Source organism: Sinocyclocheilus anshuiensis, unplaced genomic scaffold (genome assembly GCF_001515605.1).
Source record: "Sinocyclocheilus anshuiensis isolate Anshui unplaced genomic scaffold, SAMN03320099.WGS_v1.1 scaffold1026, whole genome shotgun sequence".
Taxonomy (NCBI): domain Eukaryota; kingdom Metazoa; phylum Chordata; class Actinopteri; order Cypriniformes; family Cyprinidae; genus Sinocyclocheilus; species Sinocyclocheilus anshuiensis.
Window position 1 is genome coordinate 274,961 of NW_015536510.1, and position 10,052 is coordinate 285,012.

Below are 10,052 nucleotides of genomic sequence, written 5' to 3' on the forward strand. Positions count from 1 at the left end.
GCTCGCTGGAGATGGACATGAGCACTGTCCCACACCCTCTCACTACGTTGTATCCAGTCGTCCACTGCAGGAACCGAGGAGGGTTCGCCAGACCACGGGAACAGAGGCGGTTGGAATCCTAGGACGCACTGGAAAGGGGTTAGACCTGTAGAGGAGACTTGATACATAAATGGCTAGATTCACATTGATTATACTTGATTAATTCATATTTTGACCAATAAAAATCTTCTACATTCCCCTCTTTGAGACTTCATCAATTGTCATTACCCAGAGTGCAGCTTCATAATTCAGTCTCATCAGTTATCACTACCTAGTGACTAAATTAAGTCGCACAGTTTTATCACCAATGACTAGATTATGTAACAGCACTTTGGTGGAGTATCAGGACCAAACCTCTCCCCCCACACCTGACTAGGAGGGAGTAAAAGGTCCCGTCTCCCTAATCCCTCATTCAGATAAAACAATGTTATATGCATGAGCATGCAATTGGTTCAGCGCTTTCCTGTGGTTGTCACAGTTATGTAGTATACAACAGAAATAAAATTCAAAACATAAAACATGTAACATCACAAAAAATAGCATAGTTGATCTTCAGCCCAGACACTTTGCATTGTAGAGGGCCATTTTGGTTACCCTCAAAAATCAATTTCCCATCATCTTGACATCTTAGAATTTCCATTTGCTTAGCTGTGGCTTTGATAACTAGTGACCTCAATATAGGAAGTACACAGTAAAATAGTAATCTTCCTATCAATACTACAAGTCCTAAAAACATTCCCAATTTAGTTAACTATGTTCCAATGCTCCTAACTTTAGATCAAACCAATCTCACATTTGATTATCTTTTCCAGCATTTGCTTTATCTTCCATTCTTAGGTTTTTTAATTTGATCATTACTTCACTAAATGCTCCTTCTGAAGCAGTATTATTTGGTATATACGTACAGCATTGTTCCCCAAACATAACACATACTTTTCCTTTTTCAGTTAACAAATAATATAAAGCTATTCTATTTTGCTATGTCATTCTGCTTGTTGCATCCAATTGCTCTCCAAGAAGCGATAAGGCCTCATCAGTGTAATTAATAAATATTTGCTGATTGTAATATATGTAATTGATCCATTCTGTATTTTTATTTTGTGTAATCCAAATGAATATTGATTCAATCCCTGATTTGATTTCATCTCTTGCTTTAAACTCATAAGGTATACCTCTTGGTTGACCAACTGAATCTATATAAACTGCAGGGTCTTTTTCATAGGCTCTTCTGGATCTGGCTTTCTTTTCATTTGTTGCTTCCTCTTCTAGAGAGATGTGACTCATTTTATGTGTAAGCATAATTCTAGTAAATAATCCTGACCATTTTTCTGGTAATGTTGTCAAGAGGCCATATTCTAATCCACACATCCACCATATGTCTGCCAATGCAATATCAATGTCATCAAATATAGGTGGTAACTCCTAAAAACATTCCTAATTTAGCTAACCATGCTCCCCATGCTCCTAACTTTAAATCAAACCAGTCCCACATTTGATTATCTTTTCCAGCGTTTTCTTTAAGTTCAATCCTTAGGTTTTGCAATTTGGTCATTACTTCAGTAAATGCTCCTTCAGGAGCAGTATTATTTGCTATGTATGTACAGCATTGATCCCCAAACATAACACATACTTTTCCTTTTTCAGTTAACAAATAATATAAAGCTATTCTTTTTTGCTATATCATTCTGCTTGTTGCATCCAATTGCTCTCCTAGAAGTGTTAAGGCCTCATCAGTGTAATTAATAAATCTTTGCTGATTGTACTTTATGTAATAAATCCATTTTGTAATTTTATATTTTCTTTTTGTAATTCAAATTAATATTGATTTCAACTTTAATTTAACTTCATCTTTTGTATTAAATGCGTTAGGTATGCCTTTAGGTTGACTGATTGGATTTATATAATCTGTAGGGTCTTTTTCATCTGCTCTTTTGGTTCAAGTTTTTTCTTTATTTGTTGTGTCCTCTACTAGAGAGATATGACTCATTTTATGTGTCAGCATAACCCTAGAACATAATCCTGACCAATTTTCTGGTAATGTTGGCAAGCTGCCATACTCTAATCCACACATCCACCATATGTCTGCCAATGCAATATCGATGTCATCAAATATAGGTGGTGGGCCTTCTTTTATCACTAAATAGTCATCTTTACATCGTGGTATTTTCAATATTTTGCTGCATTTGCTTTAATTTTCCTATGTCAATAGTTCCCTTCTTTTTATAGCATTCAAATACTTGATCTGCCATTACTGGTATTTTTTCTTGTGGCTTTTGTATTTATTTATTTATTTATTTTTCTTTCCATACTCTTGGCCATTTACGGGTTCGTATGCACTGTAATTCAGTTGCTTCTCTGTAGTTTTTTGTAGATTGGAGACACTGGCACCAGTATGGGCAAAATGCCATTTTCTTTTTTTTTTTGGGTACAGTTTCTAAAGGTATTTATTTCTCTACCTCTTTCTATTACGCATTTACCTCCCAGTTTTATTACATCTAATCCCATTTCACTAGATAGTCCTGGATATTTATTTAATCATTGCAAAAGTAACTTTAGTTTAGGCCTATTTAAAATGAGACACATCTGTTTATTGTTTTTACAATTATTTCACAATTATTTTAATCTCCAAACTGTTTTAGATAGTTCTGCTTCGCTTTTTATGCTTTGCTAAATAAAAAAAAAGTGTTAGGTTGTGCTCTGCTTTCCCATACACACAAAGACAGATCATGAGAGCATTTTCTGCGCTAAACCCCGTGATGAGTTTAACAACACTTGCAGCGCGGATTACAGTTCATATCTGCACCGGAGTGAGCTAGAGTTTTTATGGACATTTCATAAACTCATTAACATCTGTAAATGAAAAAAATTAGCAGCGTGGATTACAGTTCATATCTACACCGGAGTGAGCTCGAGTTTTTATGGACATATTTCATAGACTCATTAACATATGTAAATTAAAACATAAATATTATTAATGAATAATACTATAAATAATATTATAAAATAAAATGGTTATTTTTCTTAAATACTTAATTTCTGGCATATTAAACTTTTTATTAAGTTTAAGCTTACAGTAATGTCTCCAATGTCTTTTATCTCCAATATTTTGTTGGGTCTTGAAATATTATACTTGTTTAGGTGGGTCGTGGAATGGAAAAGTTTGAGAACCCTTGTCTTAAACCATTCATCATGAAATATTCTACAACTTGAACTATGTATGAGTGTTGGTATAATATATAAGACTGGTCTTGCTTCAAAGCAAACTATGCAGTTTTCCCACTTTTCTTTTTCTGCTGTGTAATTTACCCATTTATATCAATTATTTTCTTCTACCTTTTCCCATAAACATTTGAATTGCTAATTTTCTTATAACTGATATTATGATTAATATCTACAATGTGTCTATTTTATCTAGATATTTTTTTCTTCTCGTCCAATTCTTATTCATTTTGGATTAAGTAAAAGATACTGCCAGATTCAGATGAGGGTTGAAAAGTCAATTCTATTTATTATGCCTAGACTATATGGTAATATTATTTGTGGTTGATAGTGGTGACAGTGGTGATACTCATGAAGTATGCATACTATACTAACAATTGTTTATAAAATTATTTTAGGACTGAATACACCACTCTTGTCTTAGAAAATTTAAATCAATATAGTGTTTTCTGTAAATGAGTTGAGTAAGGTGATTTTCACATAATTTTGAAGCAAAAACTCTAGACTTCAAGATCCAGTTCTCAAAAGTCTTGTGAGCAAATGTTCTGTATGCGTTTTATGAACAGGCCACTATTGAACAGTAGTGACAGTTCAACCCCGTGCATGCCAGAGGACGTGCCTGAATTCAAGGGGGGAAAGTGTAACCCAAGTTACTAATGGGTAGTAGTAGACACAGAATAATTGAGCAAATAATAACATCTAAAGGATGAAAAGTGCAGCCAGGAAAAAATATATATACCTGTGATTAATAAATTATTTAAAAATATAAATATATATAAATGTAAAATATTGAGGATTATGATCGCATCTAATGAAATCGCGTTTTGAATGACGTCATTACGTCTTCCGCTATCCCGACATTTTTACAACGCAGTGCATTCCAGATCTTTCTTTTCTCCATGAACTTGAGATGAGAGCAGATGCAACGAAGGATTGAGAGAAAAACAGAGAATGTCTGAGAGTGACATCTTCAAACGTGTACCATCGGGAGTTTCCTGGTTCTTCATATGTATATTTGAATCAGTTTCCTTGGTGAGTTGGTGTGGTTTTCACTTATTTTCATTACAATATGGTTCAAAGTCTTGTTAAAAATGTGTTTCATAAATTAACCATTTATTTGGTGTAGTATAAATGATGAAAACAGACATGAAGAGTAAAATAGAGAAAAAAGGTAATTCCTGTGAAATGCCAACATTAACATGCTTTGTGTGTTAAATAAGGTAATTATACAAGCGATTGCATAGAATTTAAGTGGGATGCTTTTATTGTAAAAAAAAAAAAGATTGCCAAATAAGAAAAAAATCACACAAAGAAATTCAGTACACAGAGGCATATGAATATAATTTAATTGTTGTTTATTTAAAATTGTGTTAAACCGAATTAATGCATACATTGTAAAGTGCTAATTGTTCTTTTGGCCTTGTGTCTCCAGGGCCAGGTTTTTTTTCCCTCGTTTTTGTTCCGTGTGATGTTCTGTTGATTTTCAGTTGCTGAATGTGGTCTGCTTTGGATGTGAACCGAGAGAAGTGTGAAGCCTTCCTAGATTGTGAACTGTCTCAACTCTCTTTGGCGTGTGTAACGGTGGAGTTGGACTTGCGAGCCGCCCATTAACTGGATCCTTTGAACATTCCTGTTTTGAAAGAACACAGAAACTGAACTTATTCATCTTTGAATGGTAGGAGTGGGATTTCATATCACTTTTCCTTTTTCGGCATAGACTTTAGAGACTGCGGATTTCATCAATTCCTGGATTTCTGGACTGAATTTATGATCTGACTGGTTTTCTAAAGAATCATTCTGAGTGTTCAATATGAGCATTGGACTCTTGTTTAATTTTGAAGTGTTCAGAGTGAATGTGATTCTGTTTTTTTGGGCGTTTATTCTTTCTGAAATTTGGTTGAGGTTTTATTGATAAATGTTCAAAGTGTTGAATAACTGAACTAAGATCAAATTTAAGAACAAATCAGTTAAAGAAGGGAAATATCAACTTACCTTGACGGGTGATATAGCCATAAAGCCCTGTAAGGAAAGAAAGGGTACAAATCCTTACTACTGAATGCAAACTAAACTGGGGTCATTGTAAACCGGGTGTGAGATACAAAAATAGTTTTTTTTATTCTGAAGTCATTGTTGAAATATAATCTCTTTCTTGTTCTTACCTCAAACCTTGTCTGAGTCTGTTCACTGCTGCTGCATAATCTGTCTCCTCGGACGAACCGAATCTTTTGAGCTCACTGGTCCATTGTCAGAGTTTACCCAAAATTGGTATTGCGTGTAACGGGTTATAATTACATCGACCTAAATAACACGTTGCTGTTCCTACGTCTTAAAATCACCAGACTTAATGGGGGCGACATCCCAGACCCTGCAAAGGTAACCCTAATAAATTAATCCGGAGCTACTATATTTTCACAAGTCGACGTCAGTCTCGGTGATCGCTTGATATCTCAGAGCTCGAGCACTTACCCTTACCGATGCATCATCGAGAGTCTTATCAACTACAGCAAAGATGCTCTGGAATCGCTTTTCTCGGCCGGTCTGTTTTTCAAAGACACAGCGGGTCACATGGACGAAACCGACCCTGTGGGCCGTACCGTGGGGTTGACCAAGGGATCGCTCTACAATACCGAGAGCAAGGTTGTGGAGCTGCTGGCGCCTATTCACAGCGATATTTTCTTTCAAGAAAAATTTATGCTAAATGGCGTTGACATAAACATACGAATGATCAGAGGCGAAGACGAATTCTGCCTGATGAGCGACGACAAATATAACTATAATTTTGTCAAGAAAGTGTCCGTATCACCGTCCGTGAGACTGGTCCATGCCCAGGCATTGCTCTCAACTACGGCCAAGTACCCCATAGATAGGGTCTGCCTAAAAAAATTGTCCATACTTGCTGGATCCCGAGTATCAAATCAAGAAAATTTGTTTTTGGGGACGTTACCAAAATCTATTGTCCTGGCTATGGATCCTACGATAAAAACCTGTTCTCGTTCAAACATTACGATTTGGAGTTCCTGGCCATATACGTAGACGGACAGCAATTTCCCGCCAAGCCTCTCCAGCCAGACTTTTCCTCAGGATCTGCCGTATGAGAATTTTATCAGCTGGTGACCGCGACCGGGAGACATCTTAAAAATCAGGCGCTCTCTATCAACAGGGATGATTTTCTGAAAGGTTACTCGCTTTACACCTTTAACCTCACGCCTGACAAAGACTGCGGTCAGCACATATCGCTCATCAAGTCTGGGAATATCAGACTCAAAGCACGCTTCAGACAACCGTTACCGCATACTATTGATCTCATCGTTTACGCTGTGTTTGACAGCATCATCGAAGTGTCTACGCAGACAGGTCCTGGTCGATTACTACTGAACAGAAAATGAACACGGTGCAACTCATGGCTATCATGGACAAAATTGAGTGTAGCACTCATTTCTCGGCGTTCTTCCGAGCGATCACCTGCCTGAAAGACCGTTAAGGACCTTAAGTCCGCTTATTTAACGCGAGAGGGTTCCGCCTGTTTTTTCGATAGCTTCGGCAATGCTCCTGACTGCGAACGCTTTCCAACCACCATCAAAAACTTTTTAATATCCAACGCACCCATCGTGTTATATTCCACCAAACGGGTTAAGGATTTTACGTCGGATGCGTGCGGACAACACTGTGTGTTTTTCCTATTTCACCTAGCCAGGGGTCGAGACTATAACCACGTGATGAATTTGTACAGCGACGATTATATTAAAAATGATATAATGGTATCACTCTTTGTAAAAAGACTGAGATCTAATGTTTGTAAAGAAAAAATGTTGTTGTGTATTCATTGTGTGCAAACGTGTAATGCTTCTATGTCGCATGATTGAATTATCCGATGTATTTGTGTGATCATACACAAAAGATACAGCCTTTTATGTAAACATTTTCAAACACTAGGTATAGACATCATTTAAAGATCATGAAATGACATCGTTAAAATTCCAGCCATTGTCTTCAATCGAGAGTCAGCGATTTGAAGACAGGCTCATCCGTCCACAGAGCCATAGCTCGTGAAATTCTGTTTTTGACTGTCTTTTTAGAAGGTCCCGGCATGTGAGAGATCGATCCAGGCTTGCTTGTTAAAGCACTAATCATAAGTCTAACATGATGATTCGGTACGGTAGAAAACGTGATGTTTAATTCGGCAAACGATTGTAGAAACTCCGACCATCCTAGAGGTCTCCTGTCATCCTGGACCTGGTGCGGAGCTGTAACATTTTTTAACAAATCGAGCATGTGCGAACATGGTACGGCTTTACCTTTAAACACAAATTCACCCGACTCATTCCAAGCGAGTCAAGTCCTTTAGCTTTAGACATTTTGTCTAATATGTATTGACTGTTTTTCACGCTTCTCGACGGCACGTTCTTCAGAAATTTGTCTACGACGCCTTCCCAACCCTCGTCCAGTCGGGCGTGAGCAGTCGTAATGGCTGCTATAAACACGTTAATGTCGCGTGTCTGACGAACATCCCCTTTGGGGGAATGATGCTAGACAAGCACTATGTCGTCTGACACGAATGTGAAGTATTTCAGGGTAATGGTTTTACCAAAAACTGGTGAATTCTTCAGGGTCTTTCACGAGGATGGATTGTGCTAAATCCTCCCTCATAGAGAATCTCCCCCATAAACTATTGAGAAATAGCTTGTTTATAGACCTCTGAGCGGGGTTGTGGCTGATCTTTTCGGGGTCGAGATGAATACCCTCTTTTTCATAATATTCGCGGATGTAAGACGCTTTGTTGGCATCTGTGATCATGTTTGACGGCTAGCCAGACACTTGCTGTTTCAAACGCAGAAACAACATATCCGTCCTTTGCGGGAAATGCCAAACTTCATCGACCTTGGGCACAACGTAGCCCTTCTCGTTTGCTTTTAAAAGCTCGATACTGACCCAACACCCCGAGAGAGCTCTCTCCTCGTCCTTGTGGTTACAGTTTGACGTCTGGTTTTTGGTGTGCGCACAGGTCTGGCATAAAGGGAACATGAGTTTTCCTCTGTAAGGCAGGGCCGGGTGAAGTAATTTGCGCGGGGGGTAGATGGTGGCCTTGATTAGACCGTAATAATTTTCAATCGGTTTATAAATATGTTTCATTATAAATGATTTGGGGGTGACCGATCGAATAGCTTTTCCTAGCTTGACAGTAGGGGTATAAGCTGGTAAAATCAACGCAACTTATTTTCTCCCCTTCGGTCTTTTTGTGATTGAGTTTATATACTTTAGTTCTTCCGCACCAATCAGGGAATCTAAGCGGATAGCTTGGGAATTTCTAGCATTCAGCATTATACCCTTAGCCTTCATGCACACTTTTCCTTTGGCCGTGCAATAGCCATAAGAGTTTGGGCCACTGTAAAATGTAGAACTCTGTGATGTAATTGTCGCCCCCTATTTCCTCCGTCAGCTCCCCCAAATGATCCCCCCGAGGAGGCATCCAGTCGCCGTCCCTAGACACAAAAATGACGCTGTCGGTGTCCGAGTATAATACTCGGTCGCTGAGTTTGTCCATCAGATCGTACAGCTCCAGTCAGGCGTGAGCATTCGTAATGGCTCCTATAAACATGTTAATGTCGCGTGTCTGACGAACATCCCCTTTGGGGGAATGATGCTGGACAAGCGCTACGTCGTCTGACACAAATGTGAAGTATTTCAGGGTAACGGTTTTACCAAAAACTGGTGAATTCTTCAGGGTCTTTCACGAGGGTGGATTGTGCTAAATCCTCCCTCATAGAGAATCTCCCCATAAACTATTGAGCAATAGCTTGTTTATAGACCTCTGAGCGGGGTTGTGGCTGATCTTTTCGGGGTCGAGACGAATACCCTCTTTTTCATAATATTCGCGGATGTAAGACGCTTTGTCGGCATCTGTGATCACGTTTGACGGATAGCCAGACACTTGCGGTTTCAAACGCGGAAACAACATATCTGTCCTTTGCGGGAAATGTCAAACTTCATCGACCTTGGGCACAACGTTGCCCTTCTCGTTCGCTTTTAAAAGCTCGATACTGACCCAAGAGAGCTCTCTCCTCATCCTTGTGGTTACAGTTTGACGTCTGGTTTTCGTGTGCACGCAGGTCTGGCATAAAGGGAACATGAGTTTTCCTCTGTAAGGCAGGGCCGGGTGGAGTAATTTGCACGGGGGGATAGATGGTGGCCTTGATTAGACTGTAATAATTTTCAATCGGTTCATAAATATGTTTTATTACAAATGATTTGGGGGTGACCGATCGAATAGCTTTTCCTAGTTTGACAGTAGGGGTATAAGCTGGTAAAATCAACGCAACTTATTTTCTCCCCTTCGGTCTTTTTGTGATTGAGTTTATATACTTTAGTTCTTCCGCAAAAAGTGCGTCTCTCGGCTTCAGTTTCTCGGAAGCCGAATAAGTACTCATGAACTCCATCACAGAGGGGTCGGTCTGTTTCATTTTGTTCCATTCACACTCCCACTGGACCTCTATTTTCAAGGCGTACGCGTTTTGCAGAATTTCGACCTTGTCAAGTCCTTTAGCTTTAGACATTTTGTCTAATATGTATCGATTGTTTTTCACGCTTCTCGACGGCACGTTCTTCAGAAATTCGTCTACGACGCCTTCCAAACCCTCGTCAGCTTCGGCGGTAGTAGCGGCGCGAACGTCTTTATGACCGGGATCAGGATTTGGTAATGAGAGCTTTAAAACATGGCTCTCACGTTCGCCTTGTTTAACGATCGTCAAAAACCTTGCTAGGATGTTTGAGTAAAGTTTAGCCTTTTCACGTTCATC

General features: G+C 38.9%; 1 long non-coding RNA gene across 1 annotated transcript; it reads right to left on the minus strand.

The window, feature by feature from the left end:
- Window positions 1-4,836: 4,836 nt before the first annotated feature.
- On the minus strand, window positions 4,837-5,464 carry LOC107691806 (uncharacterized). The gene is made up of 3 exons (XR_001634577.1): window positions 5,418-5,464; window positions 5,251-5,277; window positions 4,837-4,888 (listed from the first exon to the last, which is right to left on the minus strand). It is a non-coding gene; the product is annotated as an uncharacterized LOC107691806 (long non-coding RNA).
- Window positions 5,465-10,052: the final 4,588 nt, after the last annotated feature.